Source organism: Kogia breviceps, chromosome 3 (genome assembly GCF_026419965.1).
Source record: "Kogia breviceps isolate mKogBre1 chromosome 3, mKogBre1 haplotype 1, whole genome shotgun sequence".
Classification (NCBI taxonomy): Eukaryota; Metazoa; Chordata; class Mammalia; order Artiodactyla; family Physeteridae; genus Kogia; species Kogia breviceps.
The window spans coordinates 67,525,812-67,545,009 of record NC_081312.1 but is presented as its reverse complement, the minus strand read 5'-3'; the positions used below and the strand labels follow the sequence as shown (position 1 = coordinate 67,545,009).

General features: G+C 38.0%; 1 protein-coding gene across 3 annotated transcripts in view; it reads left to right on the top strand.

Annotated features, from left to right (window-relative positions):
- The window catches only part of NUBPL (NUBP iron-sulfur cluster assembly factor, mitochondrial), a 530,407-nt gene that overhangs the window by 53,057 nt on the left and 458,152 nt on the right, over nt 1-19,198 (top strand). For 2 of the 3 annotated variants that reach the window (XM_067028607.1, XM_067028606.1), the window contains exon 2: nt 6,189-6,329. The exons of the other annotated variant lie outside the window; for it this stretch is intronic. The gene's annotated coding sequence lies outside the window, so the exon portion shown is untranslated. The remainder of the gene's footprint in view (nt 1-6,188; nt 6,330-19,198) is intronic. 3 annotated transcript variants of the gene reach the window in all.

Here is a 19,198-nt window from a genome sequence, read left to right as displayed (position 1 = left end):
ATTAAAGTAAAGGAAAAAATTAAAATTGTAACTCAGAGGAAAGAAGAAAAATAAATTATAACCCTAATAGTTTAATATAACCACTGTTAACATTTTGGTATATTTCCTTTCAGTAATTTTTTCCTTTGCAATTTAAAAAAAATTAATTAATTTATTTATTTTTGGCTGTGTTGGGGTCTTTGTTGCTCTGTGTGGGCTTTCTCTAGTTGCATTGAGAGGGGGCTACTCTTCATTGCAGTGTGCAGGCTTCTCATCGTGGTGGCTTCTCTTGTTGCAGAGCTCGGGCTCTAGAGCGCAGGCTCAGTGGTTGCAGCGCACAGGCTTAGTTGCTCCATGGTGTGGGATCTTCCCGGACCAGGGCTCGAACCCATGTCCCCTGCACTGGCAGGCGGATTCTTAAACACTGCACCACCAGGGAAGTCCCTCCTTTGCAATTTTTAATGTACATAAAGCTTTAGTGTACATAAAATCATGTAGTCAATTTTTTTACTTATTATATCCTAAACATTTCCCCATATCGTTTCAGTCTTAAGAACTATAACTTTTGTTGCCTGTACAATATACAATCTGCAAACTTACTATAATTTTCATAATTATTTCCTTATTTTTGGATATTATATTTGTTATATAGATTTTTTCTCTGTTTTTAAGATCATCAATATACATGTCTTTATAGCTTTTCATATTCTGAATTATTTCAGAATAAATTTCCAGAAGCAGTACATTAGATCACAGGTATGAATACTTTTATAGTTAGTCTAAATTGCTTTCCAGGGACTTCCCTGGTGGTCCAGTGGTAAAGAATTCTTATTACAATGCAGAGTATGCGGGTTCGAGCCCTGGTCAGGGAACTAAGATCCCACATGCTGCACTGCAACTACTGAGCTCACGCACCTCAACTAGACAGCCTGCATGCCAGAAACTACAGAGCCCACGCACCTTGGAGCCTGTGCACCTCAACTAGAGAAGAGAAAACCCACACACAACAGCTAGAGAGAAGCCTGTGTGCTGCAATGAAGAGCCTGTGCACTGCAATGAAAAATCCTGAGTGCCTCAACGAAGATCCAGTGTGCCACAACTAAGACCTGATGCAGCCAAATAAAATAAATAAATAAATAATAAACAATAAACTTCTTAATAAAAAAAATTGCTTTCCACAAATGCTGTACCAACTTATAAGGCCACTGAAATAAAACCTACTCAATATTCATTCTCATCTCTGTTAATAAAAGACTTTCTTTGATAGAGATATGAGTTGTTATAAAAACCTCACTTCCTCAGACTCTCTTGCAGCTGGGTATGTCTTTAGGACTGTGTTCTGGTTTATGAAGGTAGCTGGGTTGAGCTTTTAGAAACAATTTTGTTTCACTAATTAAAAGGAACCAGCTGGCACACACCTTTCCCTCTTTCCCTTCCTTTCTCCTTGACTAGAAATAGAGCAGACTTCTTGCAACTTTGAGGATGAAGGCTACAAGTTAAGACGGTAGAACAGGAAGCTAGAAGCAGCTGGTGATTTTCTTGAACATCTGTACCAGCTCTGGACTCTTTCCTCTGGAATTCTTGTTACAAGAATAAATTAATCCATATTTAGTTAAGAAACTGTAGTCATATTTCTGTTGCATGAGACCAAAAGAAAATCTAATAGTAATGCATAGCAATTACATGTGCATAATTATTTCTCCAAAGTAGTGGATATTGTCACTAAAATTGGAGAGGCACTATACTGGTGATCTTAATTGCAAATCAAAATGGCTAACCTAAACTAGTTTAAACAAAAAAAGGGAATTTACTTTTTCATGTACTAGGGAAAATATAGGCATTGAACTAACTTTGGGCTTTACTAAGTGGCATCAATGATACTATTAGGTCAGATCTCTTTTTCCCTTTTCCTTTTCTCTCTCTCTTACACTATCTCCCCTTTGTTTTCCTCTACTTGTTGGCCCCTTCTCTCTTACAGAAAATGGACTTCTTCCACGCAACTGGAGAAGCTGGCCAATAAGCAACTCCAGGCTTATGTTTGTCCAAAGTCAGTGAAAAGTGTGGAATGAGAGAACTTCCCACTTCTGTTCAAATATCAGTCCTGGGGAAGGACTGTGATTCATCAGGCCTGTGTCATGTGCTCATCCAAGGGGGAGGCAGACAGGACAATTGTGTTTGTCAATTCCTCCAAGATCACTGGAATAAGGAAGGGGAAATTACTCAAAGAAAAAGTTGAGTGTTGACACCATAACATGGTAGAAAGTCTAAAACAACCTGTCATCAGCAACCATCTTTTACTAATAAAATGGTCTTTATTATTATTTTAGTTTGCTTTTCTTTGAAGTTGAATATTTTGTCTGTGTATAAATTTTATTTCCTTTTATCAAAATTCCCTCTTTTAAAGATGTTGACATTTCATTGACAACCAACCAGAATAAGTTTATACTTGACAAATCAGTTGAATATTCTCTTTATTTTGAACATAATGCTGATTTTGAGCTTGTAATCTAATATTCTGTATCTGGAAATGCCATCCTCAAAGAATAGGAAATACATATTCTTTATAATGTTTATGTAGACATATTCTAAAGGTCCTAAATCTAGTGAGAAGAGTGGCAATTGGACTAGACATAAATTTAATCAATAGGTGTACATGAGTCATGTAGTATATTTAGTATGGAGTGGTTAAACATATAGTAGATTCCCCTTCTGGGAGCTTACTCAATTGATTTTAATATATTACTTTGTGAGAATGCTTCTTTAGCTATTACATTGGCATATTGACATTATGGGTTGTTTTCCCAAACTCTGAATTATTCAAAATGAGATTTAAAAGCCCATTCAGGATTTAGGCTTTAGATTAAGGTGTAAAAAAGTAAAGCAAAAAAAAAAAAAGTGGCCTAGAGGGTCTTCTGGTAAACTATAAATATTTTATTACTTTTAAATTTACTAAATATTTATTCATTTGGTGTTTATGGCAATTGTTTCATATATTTCTATAGTCCACATGAGATCTTATGATTTTGGAGAGCAGGGTCAGAGGCTGCAGATTCTCCAGTTCTTTACTTCCAGGCTTTGATGTAAGAGCAGCCCTAGTGTATCCCATGAGGCAAAGGGGTGAGAAATTAAGTCATCACAGCTTAGCCCACATAATCCCACCAAGCTGAATTTAAATGCCCTTCAAAGAGGGAAGGTTGAGACATAAAAACAAGTGATGTATTGATTGTACAAGGTACCCAATATACTAAATCAATTTGATTCCCCTCTTTCGTGAAGAAAAAGGGCTGGCAATAGAAATGAAAGAAAGTCTTTTCTCTGCCCTCCAGATCTGCTGCTATGTCTGGCTGCTCCAGACCAGCTGCCACCTGTAGTCAAGTACCCTGACATGCTGTTTGTCCGGAGAAAGAGCTATGTTATCTCTTAGAGTATAAAAGAAATAACAGGGGCTTCCCTGGTGGCGCAGTGGTTGAGAATCCGCCTGCCAATGCAGGGGACATGGGTTCGAGCCCTGGTCTGGGAAGATCCCACATGCCGCGGAGCAACTGGGCCCGCGAACCACACTTACTGAGCCTGCGCGCCTGGAGCCTGTGCTCCGCAACAAGAGAGGCCAGAATAGTGAGAGGCCCGCGCACCGCGATGAAGAGTGGACCCCACTTGCCACAACTAGAGAAAGCCCTCGCACAGAAACGAGGACCCAACACAGCCATAAATAAGTAAATAAAATGAATTTAAAATTAAAAAAAAAAAAAAAAAAAAAGAAATAACAGGTTGGGACTGCTCTGGCGGTCCAGTGGTTAAGACTGCACTTCCACTGCAGGAGGCGCCGGTTCAATCCCTGGTTGGGGAGCTAAGATCCCGCATGCTGCACAATGCAGCCAAAAAAAAAAAAAAAAAAGAAATAACATGTTAAAATACTTGAGACATACTAGTCTGTCCACAAACATTAATTACATCTGGATTTATACAAAAAGGCTTGTTCAGGGAAGGTTGCAAAATTGCCATTCATTTAGGCATCTGCATTTTTTTAACATCTTTATTGGAATATAACTGTTTTACAATGGTGTGTTAGTTTCTGCTTTACAACAAAGTGAATCAGTTATACATATACATATGTTCCCATATCTCTACCCTCTTGCGTCTCCCACCCTCCCTATCCCACCCTTCTAGGTGGTCACAAAGCACAGAGCTGATCTCCCTGTGCTAGCTAGTAAGCTGTGACGAAGTGAGAGAGTGGCATGGACATATATACACTACCAAATGTAAAATAGATAGCTAGTGGGAAGCAAGCATCTGCATTTTGTATGGAGCCCAGAGCAAATGACATTTCGCTTGTAGCAGATACCTGGGGTCCTAGTTAGGGCTACATGCAGATTAAAGCCTCCCGATAGCCATGCAGTTTCATGCTTCTGTACCTTGTTTGTGTTTTGTCTCACCTGACTGGAATTCTGTATTTTGTCCTTTGGGAGTTAGCATGAGTTTATGTTCCCTTAGAAGTGTTTTTTTACCACATCCATTCTGATGTGAGCTAGATGCCCATTGTCTATACTCACAGAATATCTTGTTAATAATTATATAATAGAGCTCTAATATAATTGCTTTTCTTACCAGCCTGCTCCACTGTAATTTCAGGGCAGGCTGCAACTATGTTTTATTCATCTTTGAAATACTATGGCCTAGCAAAATACCTGGCCCAGTGGGCACTCAATAAGTATTTGTTGAAAGGATGAAAATAGTTGAAGTTTATCCTCCGGGTTCCCTCATCTCCCTTCTTGTTTCCCTTCTTCTCTTTTGTGCTGCCACACCCTGCCTCACCCAGTCTCACCATTTTTCATCTTCATCCATCCTCTTCCTGACCCACTAATGGCTCCAGTTGCCAGATCCCATTTGGTTTTGGAAATAAGTTTACTTATGTCATAAATTACAAACCACTGGAGAGTGGGAAAAGTGTTGATTATTCATTCAAAAGTGTTGAATCCTTCAATAATTAGCACAGTAATTAGTTTTTCACACATTAGGTGTTTACATTTTAAAATATATTGCTTTCATCCACTTATAAAAGCAATACATATTTATAGTAGAGAATTTTTTAAAATATAGAATATCATTAATAATAAAAGCCACTTATCCATCACCTATAGATAAGTGCCATTAATATTTTGGTACATTGCTACATATAACAATTCTTTCCTATGCATTTATACTCTTTTACTGTTCGCAAAATTGAGATCGCACTGTATAAACTCTTTTTATCCTGATTTTTCCGTTTACTGTTATATCTTAAGCATTTTATCATGGCATTAAGTATTCTTTTAAAATGTCACTTATTTAATACTTTTCTTATTTCTGGACATTCAGATCCAGTTTTTCTTTGTATAAACAAGTCTGTGATGAAATATCTGTGTATAAATCTTTACATTTCCAATTATTTCCTTAAGATAAATTCCTAGAAGAATTATTTGATCACTCTGTGTCAACATTTTAAGGTCTTTTGATACTTTTGATACAAACTTCTAGAAGTGTTATATCACTATATCATTTATTTGCTTACTTAACAAATATTTATCAAGCCTTTAGTATGTGCTTGGCACTATCTAGGGCTAGGATTATAATGGAGAAAAATGTACTCAAGGTCGTTGACCTGAAGCTCTTAGAGGGAGACAGGTAACCAACAAATAAATGAAAAAAGATAAAAGAATTACATATTGTTAGTACTCCTCTGAGGAGAGCTCTGATAGAGTGGGACCCTGCTTTGGTTTGAGTGGTGAGGGAAGGCTTTTCTTAGAGATCGCATTTAATTTGAAAATCTGAAGGACTGAAAACGTACCAGCCATGGAGGTAGAGGGAAGGGTTTGTTGGGAAGAGCAGAATGGCAAAAAATGAGGTTGAGAGAGGTAGGTAGAGGCTGAAGGACCAAAACGTGGTTCTCTGTTAGGTGATAGGGAGCTATTAAAACAAACGAATCATGACAATGAATTTATAGGTATCAGCAAGTCAATGCTTTATCACTTTTACTGAATATGTGCATTTTAACAGAAGTCTCCCAGAGATAATATTCTTAACTCAAAAGAATGCTCCCACGGGTGGAATTTGGGACACCATGGTAGGTGAGCATTTCATTGGGTCTCAGATCACACTTTATATAGGGTGGCCTACATTTCACACATCAGAGAGTTCTTTCTCAGGTTGTGTTCTTTTCCATCAATGCCCAGGAGTCTGCACAGGTATACTGGCCAAATACAGCAGCTCTGCATAGACCATGGCTCATCTCTCCTCTTCAACTCAAGTTAATAAAAGCTGTCCAGTCATGACTTTCTTGGATTGATTGTATATCTCCATGGCAGTGGAATTAGGTAAGATTAAAAGTATTTAATTTCAATATATTTGCCACATTTACATTTTTTCTCTACATAGATAATATATATTAGATTTTATATATAAATATATTAATCTATTATTATATGATAGTTGTATATTACATATAGTTGATATATTAAATATATAGATAATTTACAGAGGGATAATATATATTGGATAATAAGAATAATCTTTTGTATAGAGAATTAAGAAGGAATTAATGCTCTAAAAGTTTTCTAGTTATATCTGAGATAGATATTGAGATTCAACAACAGGAGTTGTTTCAAATTCTAAATCCTTGGCTTTAATTAGTTTGTTTTTATATTAGGAGTCAGGCTTTGTATTCAGCTTTCAGATTTATCTTTAAGTATTGTGCATAGATGTTTACTAAGCATTTTCAGATTTATACATATTTATAAATGAAAAGCTTACTTATTTATTCTTTTTGGGCTAGATTTATTTATTTCTTACTCGTCAAAATGAAAATGATCATTTATTAGAATTCAGACTTTTTAAAGACCATTCCAAAATCAGACAAGATTACAGTGAGGAAAGCATTTTTTCAATTCTTTGTCTAAAAATGCAGGTCTATACAATACTATCCAGAGTGTTCAGTTTGACAAGATATATTTTTATAAGCAATCAAAACAAAATTGTCTTGCATAAAATCAATGAAATCAACAAATATTTAATGAGTGTCTATAGTGTACCAGGACCTGAGTAGTCACTGTGAGGACAAGGGAGAAGTATACAGTAGTGTGTAATCCTTGCCCTGTAGGAGCTTACAGCCTAACAGGGGAGATAAAACGTAAGGGTGTGGGAGAAGGGACCTAGGACACTGACATGTCTGGACCACCTACTGTGTCCTAGGAATTGTGCTAGGTGCTTCCATATAAATTTTCTCATGCATAGCTGAGCTCAGTGTCATCCCCCAAATTCTTTAGTATTCTCTTACTTACTCTCCACCCATCATACAGACTTCAGGTCATTCTCAGTCGCGACCTCCCTTCCTCACCTCCCACATCCAGTCATCACTAAATCCTGTTTCTGGACCCTTCCAATGGCCTTCTGACTGGTTTCATTGCCTCTGTTCTCTTCTCTTATTAGCCCATCCTCTTTCCACGTTGTGGACACATTTGCTCTAAAATGCAAATATGATTAGATTAATTACAACTCTTTTGGGATGCAAGTAACAGAATCTGTCTAAGATAACCTAAGCAAGGGAGTAATTTATTATTATGATTGCAGCAGTGACTCTTGGGGCCCAAGGGCAGATCCAGCTCGGTTAGATGAACAGACTGGACCGTGACTGTAGTCCTTTCTTTTTATCTCTTGTTTTTGCTTCTATATATCTACTTCATTTCTTACTACAGATCAGCTCTTAATTCTTTCTGGTCTACATGGCAGAAAAGGACAGCTAGACTGAGCATGGACTATCTCAGTTTCCATTCTAAATTCCTCAGGGAAAGAACTCATTCAGCCAGCTTGGGTCAGGTGTCACCCTTGGATCAATCACCAATGGCAATCAGGGTTACCTTTAAGGATGCGGTAATTGTAACCATGTTGTTGGAAGGGAGAAGCAGTTCTCAGAAAAAGGGTTACTAAGCAGATAAATGAAGAGATGTTTCTTGGAGAGGCTGAGCACCAGGGACTCGTTTAGTGGAAGACAATTTTTCTGCGAACAGGGTGGGGAGCGGTTGGGGGAAGGATGGTTCAGGTGGTAATGCTAGCAATGGGGAGCGATGGGGAGCAGCAGATGAAGCTTCCCTCGGCCGCCACTCACCTCCTGCTGGGTGGCCCGGTTCCTAACAGGCCGCGGATGGGTACTGGGGCTTGGACCCCTGGACTAGAGCATATGATTGAGTTAGGAGTAAAAAGAAATAAGGTTGCAAAAATGATAGTTTGGGGCAAATTTTCAAGACCCTTTATGTGAAGCTAAAAAATTTGAACTTTATCCTATAGACATTGGGGTGTTATTGCAGTTTTTTATTTATTAAAAAAAAGTTTTAAAAAAATCTTTATTGGAGTATAATTGCTTTACAATGGTGTGTTAGTTTCTGCTTTACAACAAAATGAATCAGTTATACATATACATATGTTCCCATATCTCTTCCCTCTTGCGTCTCCCTCCCTCCCACCCCTCTAGGTGGTCACAAACCACCTAGCTGATCTCCCTGTGCCATGCAGCTGCTTCCCACTAGCTATCCACCCTACATTTGGTAATGTATATATGTCCATGCCACTCTCTCACTTCGTCACAGCTTACCCTTCCCCCTCCCCATATCCTCAAGGCCATGCTCTAGTAGGTCTGTGTTTTATTCCCTTCCTACCCCTAGGCTCTTCATGACATGTTTTTTTTTCTTAGTTTCCATATATATGTGTTAACATACGGTATTTGTTTTTCTCCTCTGACTTACTTCACTCTGTATGACAGACTCCAGGTCTATCCACCTCATTACAAATAACTCAGTTTCATTTCTTTTTATGGCTGAGTAATAGTCCATTGTATATATGTGTCACATCTTCTTTATCCATTCATCTGTTGATGGACACTTAGGTTGCTTCCATGTCCTGGCTATTGTAAATAGAGCTGCAATGAACATTTTGGTACATGACTCTTTTTGAATTATGGTTTTCTCAGGGTATATGCCCAGTAGTGGGATTGCGGGGTCGTATGGTAGTTCTATTTGTAGTTTTTTAAGGAACCTCCATACTGTTCTCCATAGTGGCTGTATCAATTTACATTCTCACCTGCCGTGCAAGAGTGTTCCCTTTTCTCCACACCCTCTCCAGCATTTATTGTTTCTAGAGTTTTTGATGATGGTCATTCTGATCGGTGTGAGATGATATGTCATTGTAAATGAGATATCTCATCTACAATGAGATATCTCATTGTAGATTTGCATTTCTCTACTGATTAATGATGTTAAACATTCTTTCATGTGTTTGTTGGCAATCTGTATATCTTCTTTGGAGAAATGTCTATTTAGGTCTTTGGCCCATTTTTGGATTGGGTTATTTGTTTTTTTGTTATTGAGATGCATGAGTTGCTTATAAATTTTAGAGATTAATCCTTTGCCAGTTGCTTCATTTGCAACTACTTTCTCCCATGCTGAGGGTTGTCTTTTGGTCTTATTTATGGTATCCTTTGCTGTGCAAAAGCTTTTAAGTTTCATTAGGTCCCATTTGTTTATTTTTGTTTTTATTTCCATTTCTCTAGGAGGTGGGTCATAAAGGATCTTGCTGTAATTTATGTCATAGAGTGTTCTGCCTATGTTTTCCTCTAAGAGTTTGATAGTGTCTGGCCTTACATGTAGGTCTTTAACCCATTTTGAGTTTACTTTTGTGTATGGTGTTAGGGATTGTTCTAATTTCATACTTTTACAGGTAGCTGTCCAGTTTTCCCTGCACCACTTATTGAAGAGGCTGTCTTTTCTCCACTGTATATTCTTGCCTCCTTTATCAAAGATAAGGTGACCATATGTGTGTGGGTTTATCTCTGGGCTTTCTATCCTGTTCCATTGATCTATATTTCTGTTTTTGTGCCAGTACCATACTGTCTTGATTACTGTAGCTTTGTAGTATAGTCTGAAGTCAGGGAGCCTGATTCCTCCAGCTCCATTTTTCGATCTCAAGATGGCTTTGGCTATTCGGGGTCTTTTGTGTTTCCATACAAATTGTGAAATTTTTTGTTCTAGTTCTGTAAAAATTGCCAGGGTAGTTTGATAGGGATTGCATTTAATCTGTAGATTGCTTTGGGTAGTAGAATCATTTCCACAATGTTGATTCTTCCAATCCAAGAACATAGTATATCTCTCCATCTATTTGTATCATCTTTAATTTCTTTCATCAGTGACTTATAATTTTCTGCATACAGGTCTTTTGTCTCCTTAGGTAGGTTTATTCCTAGATATGTTATTCTTTTTGTTGCAATGGTAAATGGGAGTGTTTTCTTAATTTCACTCTCAGATTTTTCATCATTAGTGTATAAGAATGCCAGAGATTTCTGTGCATTAATTTTGTATCCTGCTACTTTACCAAATTCATTGATTAGATCTAGTAGTTTTCTGGGAGCATCCTTAGTATTCTCTGTGTATAGTGTCATGTCGTCTGCAAACAGTGACAGCTTTACTTCTTCTTTTCTGATTTGGATTCCTTTTATTTCTTTTTCTTCTCTGATTGCTGTGGCTAGAACTTCCAAAACTATGTTGAATAAGAGTGGTGAGAGTGGGCAACCTTGTCTTGTTCCTGATCTTAGTGGAAATGGTTTCAGTTTTTCACCATTGAGAATGATGCTGGCTGTGTGTTTGTCATATATGGCCTTTACTATGTTGAGGAAAGTTCCCTCTATGCCTACTTTCTGCAGTGTTTTTATCATAAATCAGTGTTGAATTTTGTCGAAAGCTTTTTCTGCATCTGTTGAGATGATCATATGGTTTTTCTCCTTCAGTTTGTTGAGATGGTGTATCATGTTGATTGATTTGCGTATATTGAAGAATCCTTGAATTCCTGGGATAAACCCCACTTGATCATGGTGTATGATCCTTTTAATGTGCTGTTGGATTCTGTTTGCTAGTGTTTTGTTGAGGATTTTTGCATCTGTGTTCATCAGTGATATTGGCCTGACTTGCCTTGTTTTTGAACTCCTTTTTGTTTTTGGATTGTGTTCTTTCGATGACACCATTCTGGGATAGGCTACCTAGGTCACAGCTACCTAAGTTTTATATTTGTTTAGTTTAATTTGTGAAAGAAAGGAGAAGAAAAAAGAGAGCTAGAGAGAGAAGACAATGAGGTCTAGTGGAAGGAAGGAATGAAGAGGCACGTTAATGTCAGATTTCATAAAAGAGATCTGTGAATGTAAACCACGTACCTTGATTTCCATTTTGAAACCACTACAGTTCATCTGAATTATATATTAATTTTATCTGAAATTAGTGACATTTCCACTCAGATATAAGGGTCTGAGTGAGCTTCAGTGAGAATTAAAAGCATTAGGAGAAACTTTTTCGGCATTAAGAAATTCAGCTGATCTTTTATTATAAATGAAATAGTACTGAATAGTCCTGAATAGTAATTCTCATTAAAGAAAGGAAGTATTTAATATCTTAAAAATACTTCAATTATTAGCTTTCAAAATAAGTTATTTTGTAGTAGAGACCAAAACTCTTTTTTTTTCCCCAGGGAAATGTCCTTCTTAAAATCCAGTATTTGGGGCTTCCCTTGTGGTGCAGTGGTTGAGAATCTGCCTGCTGATGCAGGGAACATGGGTTCGAGCCCTGGTCTGGGAGGATCCCACATGCCGCGGAGCCACTAGGCCCGTGAGCCACAACTACTGAGCCTCCATAACTACTGGAGCTTGTGCTCCACAACAAGAGGGGCCGTGATGGTGAGAGGCCCGCACACCGCGATGAAGAGTGGCCCCCGCTTGCCACAACTAGAGAAAGCCCTCGCACAGAAACAAAGACCCAACACAGCAAAAATAAATAAATTAATTAATAAACTCCTACCCCCAACATCTTCTTAAAAAAAATCCAGTATTTTTATATAGGAGCATCATTCTTGGAATCAATAAAAATATATTTTTTTCCTCAATGACATATTTAGATAATGTAGTATATTATATTGGGCTATACCCTGAGGAATTTTAAAATGGAACATCAAAAACATTCAAAGGTCAGTAAAAATTAAATGAATTTCAGGAATGAATTAGTTTTTAACATCATGTATGACTACTACTGTTATGTAATATAATCCTGAATGAATAAATTGTAAGTGTGCATGAATAAGCTAGAAACTTATCTTAAGGTTTCTTGAGGCTTTTTCACATTAAAAAAATCAGGCTATTGATTACAGAATCAAAGAATTTTAAAACAGAAAGGGACATTTGAGATGATCTTGTTCAACCCTCTCATTTTCTAGATGATTAAAATGTACTATTTAGATAGCAGCAAATTATAAAGGCTTCAACAAAGGTTCTCTATTCGGACAACTACTCTGGCCTAACCATTCCTTCACCAAAAAAGAACAAAAGCGACAACATTGAAGAATCTCTGGCATTCATAACATCCCTTCCTGCTGAGCTAACAAAACCTTGAACCAGCAAGCCAGTTGTCTGTTTAAATTGAGCTTGCTTCTATGTTGTAAGGGTGGATATAAAGACACTAGGTGACAACACTTGAGCGGTTGTGGTGGCTAGAAAAGAATCATTCTTATCCTCATGAAATAAACGCTTGTTACCAGGTGGTTCTAGAGGGACTGCTTTTAGTGGAACCATTGTTGTCAGATTAATTTGGATGTGGCAAGATCTATAGCAGAACAGGCTGCTGTGTCCCACTGACTCATCTATACACATAGAAATAAGATGCATGCTTCTCTCATGAAATAAACAAGTGAAGACAGTTTTATGAGCAAAGTAGCCTTCAAATATCTGCTAAGGCAAGACTTCCTGATTCCCTAACCCTGTCACTGGAATTAGTCAAGCACAATTGCAATTATTCGTTTACATGTCTTTCTAGAATACTAGAAATAAATTCCTTGAGGGTAGGAATAGTCTTATTCCTCTTTGTATATCAAACACCTAGCACGTAGCAGAATATTACATAAATTTTTTGTAATTGAATGTTACATTGTTATTTATTGGTCTTGCAGAGCCTCAGCATCTACATTTGGATGAGGATATTTGAAGCAAATTTTAAAACAGTAATAATAATGAGATTAACATTTTAAAAGTGCCTTTAATGGTCAAGGCTTTGTGAAAAATACAAAGTTGAATATGACATGGACTCTCCTTCAGAGGGTCTCATAGATAGGGAAGTATATTAGTGTGCTGGGGCTGCCATAACAAAATCCCACAGACGGGGTGGCTTAAACAACAGAATACGTATTTTCTTACAGTTCTGTAGGCTAGAAGTCTAAGATCAAGGTGTTAGCAGGCTTGGTTTCTTCTGACACCTCTCTGCTTGCCTTGCAGATGGTGGCCTTCTTCCTGTGTCCTCACGTGGTCTTTCTTCTGTGTGTGCTCATCTCTTTGTGTGTCCAAATTTTCTCTTCTTATAAGGACACCAGTCAGGTTGGATTAGGACCCACCCTAACGGCCTCATTTTAACTTAATCACACTTTAAAGGCCCTATCTCTAAATACATTCACATTCCGAGGTACTGGGAGTTAGGGCTTCAACATATGAACTTTGGGAAGACACAGTTCAGCTCACAACAGGAAGAAAAAGATAACAAATTGTTTTAACACCAGTCGACTCTGATGAGAGGGATCTGGGAAGACATCCTGGAGGAAGGAGACTCTGACAGGATGTCAGCAAGTAGAATGGAAGTCAGAGTACCATTGATAATTAGACAGGACAATCTCCTCTTATTGACTATGGAGTGACTTGGTGAGGGATGAGAATTCTCGTTAAACTGGTCGATCCTTTCTGACACACAGTTGGTGTTCCAACAATCTGATCCTGATTCTCCTTAATACATTCCATCATCCTTTTTTTTTTTTTTTTTTTTTTTTTTGCAGTATTCGGGCCTCTCACTGTTGTGGCCTCTTCCGTTGCGGAGCACAGGCTCCGGACGCGCAGGCTCGGTGGTCATGGCTCACGGGCCCAGCCACTCCGTGGCACGTGGGATCCTTCCAGACTGGGGCATGAACCCGTGTCCCCTGCATCGGCAGGCGGACTCTCAACCACTGCGCCACCAGGGAAGCCTCCATCATCCTTTTAAGTTGACCACCTGCTTGGCAGAGTTGAACTATAATATTGACAGATCAGGCAGAGTGTTCTTCCCCCCCGGTTTTATTGAGATATTATTGACATACAGCATGTATAAGTAGGCAGTTTTTGTCTTTAAATCCAGTAAGCCTAACTGGTACCTGTTATTAGAAACAAATCTGGTAAACTGTGTGTTACAAATAAATGGCTCAGAACAGCCACCTTTGCAGTAAAAATCTGAGATGGAAGTTTGAGGCTTGAGTGGTGTTTGGAATAATCAAGACATTCTCTTGAAGCTGTTTTACAAAAATCAATATGGATTTTTGAATATCTTATTTGGAAAGCCATTGTCTAAATGGGTGAGCATGAACTACACTTATTTACATCTTTTAAGACAAAATATCCTCCATGAATATATAGTGCAGCAGTTTATTAGCACCAGCTTTGCAATTAGACTCTCCGGGTTCGAGTCCTGATTCTGCCAGCTCCTCTCCTATGTTACTTATCCTCAGGCAAATGGCTTGTTGTAAGTCTCAGTTTCCTTTGTTGTCTGTAAAATAGTGATTCATGCCTTACTTATTTTTGTGTTCTCTGGCAAGATACTTAACCATTTGACAACTCACTCATCTGTGGAATAAAAACTGTAGTAATAGCTACAGTACCTGGCATGTAGTAGGCATTCAGTAGATGTTAATCATCATTAGTATGGCACCGGGTTAGCTGTGCATAATAAACATGTGTTAAGTAACTGAATGATACTAGTCCCAAGTAGTAAGAAACTGATAGTGTTCTATAACTATGCATTCATCCAAAATTGTATGGTGAAGGACCACTGGTAGGGAACAGTGGCTTTTGCTAATAATGTGCTAGCAAAGACTTGGAAATAAGTTTCTGATGACTTCCTAAAATGTGTGCCATGGAACCCCTTTTCCAGTAAATAAAGATTGCTTTTTGAGGGGGAAAAAAATCCCTGGAGAAATCCAGCAGCTCCAGAAGGCCATAAAATTCTTGCTTTATTTTGACTTGGCACAGAATGAAGGGCACATACGTTGTTCTGAGCTGAAGAAGGTGCAATGAAGTTTTTCTTTCATGCTTCTCTTTTGTCTTTGGTGTATAGGAGGGTCTACTGGTGCCCACCCAACATCCTTTCCCCCTTCTTCCTTGCCAGCAGAATCCTGATTTTGTTTTGGTATCTACTCCTCATCCTCTTGACACAGGTAAATCCTGACTGGTCTGAGTCAATTATAACAATCCCCTCCCACACCCACACAAAGTCTGATTGAGGAAGGAGCATGAGACATAATTCTGACCAATGAGGAATGAGGGGAAATCTGCAACCTGGGAAAGGTTTCCTTACTCTTAAAAAGAGGCACACAGGATGAAGCACGCTCTTTTTCTGCTGCACATTGCCATGTCGAGTTGGAAGGTTTGGAATTGTGGCAACCATCTTACAAGCTAGCTATCAAAATGTAAACACATTTTCTCCTTAGAATCAATGAGATTCAATCTATGGCAGAATCTTAAGCATAGGTGTGAAATGACTTCTTCTTTGTCTCATGTGAAGTTTGTCATTACCTGGTGATTACAGTCTAGAGTTTTAGACTTTGGGTCCAGTGTATTCAAATATACTGAAAAATTTTAGAGGTAAGAAATATACATAGTGTTGATTACTTTAAATCTATCACTTTTTATTCTTATTTCCAGAAATATCCTCAATCAACCACTTACTTTTTAAATAGCTATATTGAGACATAATTCACATACTGTACAGTTTACCAATTTAAACTATAGAATTCAATGGTTTTTAGTATATTCACAGAGTAATGCATCCATCACCACAGTCAATTTTAGAACATTTTCATTACCCCAAAAGAAACCTCATAACCATTAGCAGTCATTCCCAATTTCTATCCAAACCCCCCAAACTTAGGCAACCACTAACTTACTTTCCATTTCTGAGTTTATTCAAAATTTCATTCTTTTTTCTGGCTGAGTAGTAATTCATTATATGTATGTATGTATATGTGTGTCTGTGTGTGTGTGTACCACATCTTCTTTATCCATTCATCTGTTGATGGACATTTAGGTTGCTTCCATGTCTTGCCTATTGTAAATAATGCTGCTATGAACATCGGGGTGTATGTATCTTTTTGAATTAGTGCTTTTGTTTTCTTCAGATGTATACCCAGGAGTGGAATTGCTGGGTCATATGGTAGTTCTATTTTTAGTTTTTTTAGGAACCACCATACTGTTTTCCATAGTGGCTGCACCAATTTACATTCCCACCAGCAGTGTACAAGGGTTCCCTTTTCTCCACATCTTTGCCAACTTTTATTATTGAATATTTGTGGTCTTTTTGATGATAACCATTCTGACAGGTGTGAGGTGATATCTCATTGTGGTTTTGATTTGCATTTGTCTGATGATTATCATTTTGAGGTTTATTGCTAGTGTGGAGAAATACAACTGATTTTTGTATCCTGCAATCTTATGAATTGTTTTATCAGCTCTAGCAGTTCTTAGTAGATTCATTAGGATTTCCTATGTATGAGATCATATCATCTGCAAATAGAGATAGTTTTGCTTTTTACTTTCCAATCTGGATGATTTTTCATGTACTTGGCTACTTGTCCTGGCTAGACCCTCCAGGACAATGTTGAGTAGAACTGGTGGGAGTGGACATCTTTGTCTTTCTCCTGGTCTTACGGAGAAAGCGTTCTGTCTTTCACTATTAAGTAAGATGTTAGCTCTGGGTTTTTCATAGATGCCCTTCATCAGGGTGCCTTGGAAGAGAAGCTACAGAAAGGAAGAAATGGAAAAATAGATGTTGGTGGGTCTCACATTGAAGGCCTTGGGCCTTGCCTTTTGGACAAAGCCCCAAGGAGAGGGTATACCCCATGACTATTTGAGATAGGCAAGAATAGAGCCTAGGCCATGCTCCATACAGGCAGAATTAGGGTTTGAGATAGAAACTAATTTAAGTTGTAGGAAAATAAAGTTATATTTCTTGCTTACTGAAATTGTGAACTGACTCATAATCACTGTATTATTATTAGTCAAAAAGTAGTTTTTATATAGGATCTTTTTCACTCATCACATAGCTATTAATGAGCATACACAATAAATAATTTCAAGTAATGTACTTTTTTTGTATGCCAGTCCTGTTCAGTATGAATCAGTCCAGTGTCTTAGTGAATAAAATTTTAAAAAGCTGGAACATTTTTAGGAATTAGCATTGATTTGTTAGGGAGTCTCTTGTGGATATAGCAGGGTATCTTTAATTGATTTGGAGTCAGAGAATAATACTGTTATAGAAATACAATCCCCTTTTACATAGAAATCAATGACGTTTTAGCATGTAAAAGCTGTTGGAATGCTGACTGAAGATTTGAATTTTGAAACATTCCCTTTTACACATTCAAAGGAAACATGTATTCATCTGTATAAAATTAAAAATTATACTTTCTTATTTGTAGGACTGTTGTGTAATCAGAAACAGGATTTCATGCAAAATGTGGACATACATTATAATTTTCCTAGCAAGATAATTACTATACTGCATTTTAATGAAAGGAGAAATTCATCTAAATTCTAGAATTTGGCACTAGAATTTAAAATAAAAAATACTAGAAATACTCTTTTTTTCCCCACTCTTTTCAAATATTTACTCAGTTTAAGAAGCCTACATTATCATATGCATTTGAGTGCTTACTTCATTTCTCCTTCTTGAAAAGTTAGAAGAGCTTTGATATTGTGTGTTGTTCTTTATCCTGGATGCACAGTAGAATTAAGTGGGTTTGCTTTTATTTTATTTTATTTTATTTTACTTTATTTTATTTGTTTTTGGCTGCGTTGGGTCTTCGTTGCTGCGCATGGGCTTTCTCTAGTTGCGGTGAGCAGGGGCTACTCTTAGTTGTGGTGCACAGGCTTCTCATTGCTGTGGCTTCTCTTATTGTGGAGCACGGGCTCTAGGTGTGCGGGTTTCAGTAGTTGTGTCATATGGGCTCAGTAGTTGTGGCTCACGGGCTCTAGAGCACAGGCTCAGTAATTGTGGTGCATGGGCTTAGTTGCTCTGTGGCATGTGGGATCTTCCCAGACCAGGGCTTGCACCCGTGTCCCCTACATTGGCAGGAGGATTCTTAACCACTGCGCCACCAGGGAAGACCCTAACTGGGTTTGCTTTCAAAAAGTAACAACACCTGGGCATCCCTGGGAGTGAGGGTTTGTCACTGGTATTCATTAAAAGCTCCCCAGTGATTTTAATGTACAGCCTGGGTTGAGCCTTGCTTTAAATGATCACCAAAACTGGTGAATTTTATGGTATGTAAATTATACCACAATAAAATTGTTTAAAATGATGATTACCAGCAGGTATCTAAAACTTCACCAAAATAAAGTGTCATACCCATATGAATATCAGGTGCCAACAGTACCAGTTTACCTAGGACTGGCCCCACATGTGGGACTTTTGGTGCTAAACCTGGGAGAATCTGAGCACACTGGAAGAGCTGGCCACTATATAATATGGAAGAGATGGCCTTCCTGGATGAGGAGGGAGGGCCTTTTCCCCTCCTTAGCTCAGGTTATTAGAGGAGAGACGGAGATGGGCTAGTTTCTTGCTCTTCTAGGAGACACGTGTTGTTGCTACTTCTCTACTACACACCTACTCATTATCATCTTCTTTTCTGGCTTCAAACCCCACCATCTCATTGAAATTACCCTCTTAAAGATGACCAATGACTTCTTTATCTCTGAATCCAATGCTCATTCCTCCCTCTTCCTTGCTTTCTGAGGCATAGTGTCATCTGCTTTTCCTATTTCTCTTCAAACTATTCCCATTTCCTTTGCTGGCTTCATTTCTTCTTGTTCGTCTCCTAGAACCATTTTTCATGGTTCTGGTTTTGGCTCTCTTTTTCTGCCTATACATGCTCATGATTCCACCTGTTCTTTTCTGCATATATTCTTTGTTGTCAGTAGCTGTTATAATGACAGGGGCACCCATGGCCTTGTTGAGGTAACAGTAGAGATAGATCTGGCTTGTAGAATCTTAGAAAACTTCATTGTTTTCATGATGAGTCCTGACATTGTGGGAGCCAGGGGTGTGATGTGACATCTAAGACAGATTCACAGGAATTAACTTTGACAGAGGTTTGTATT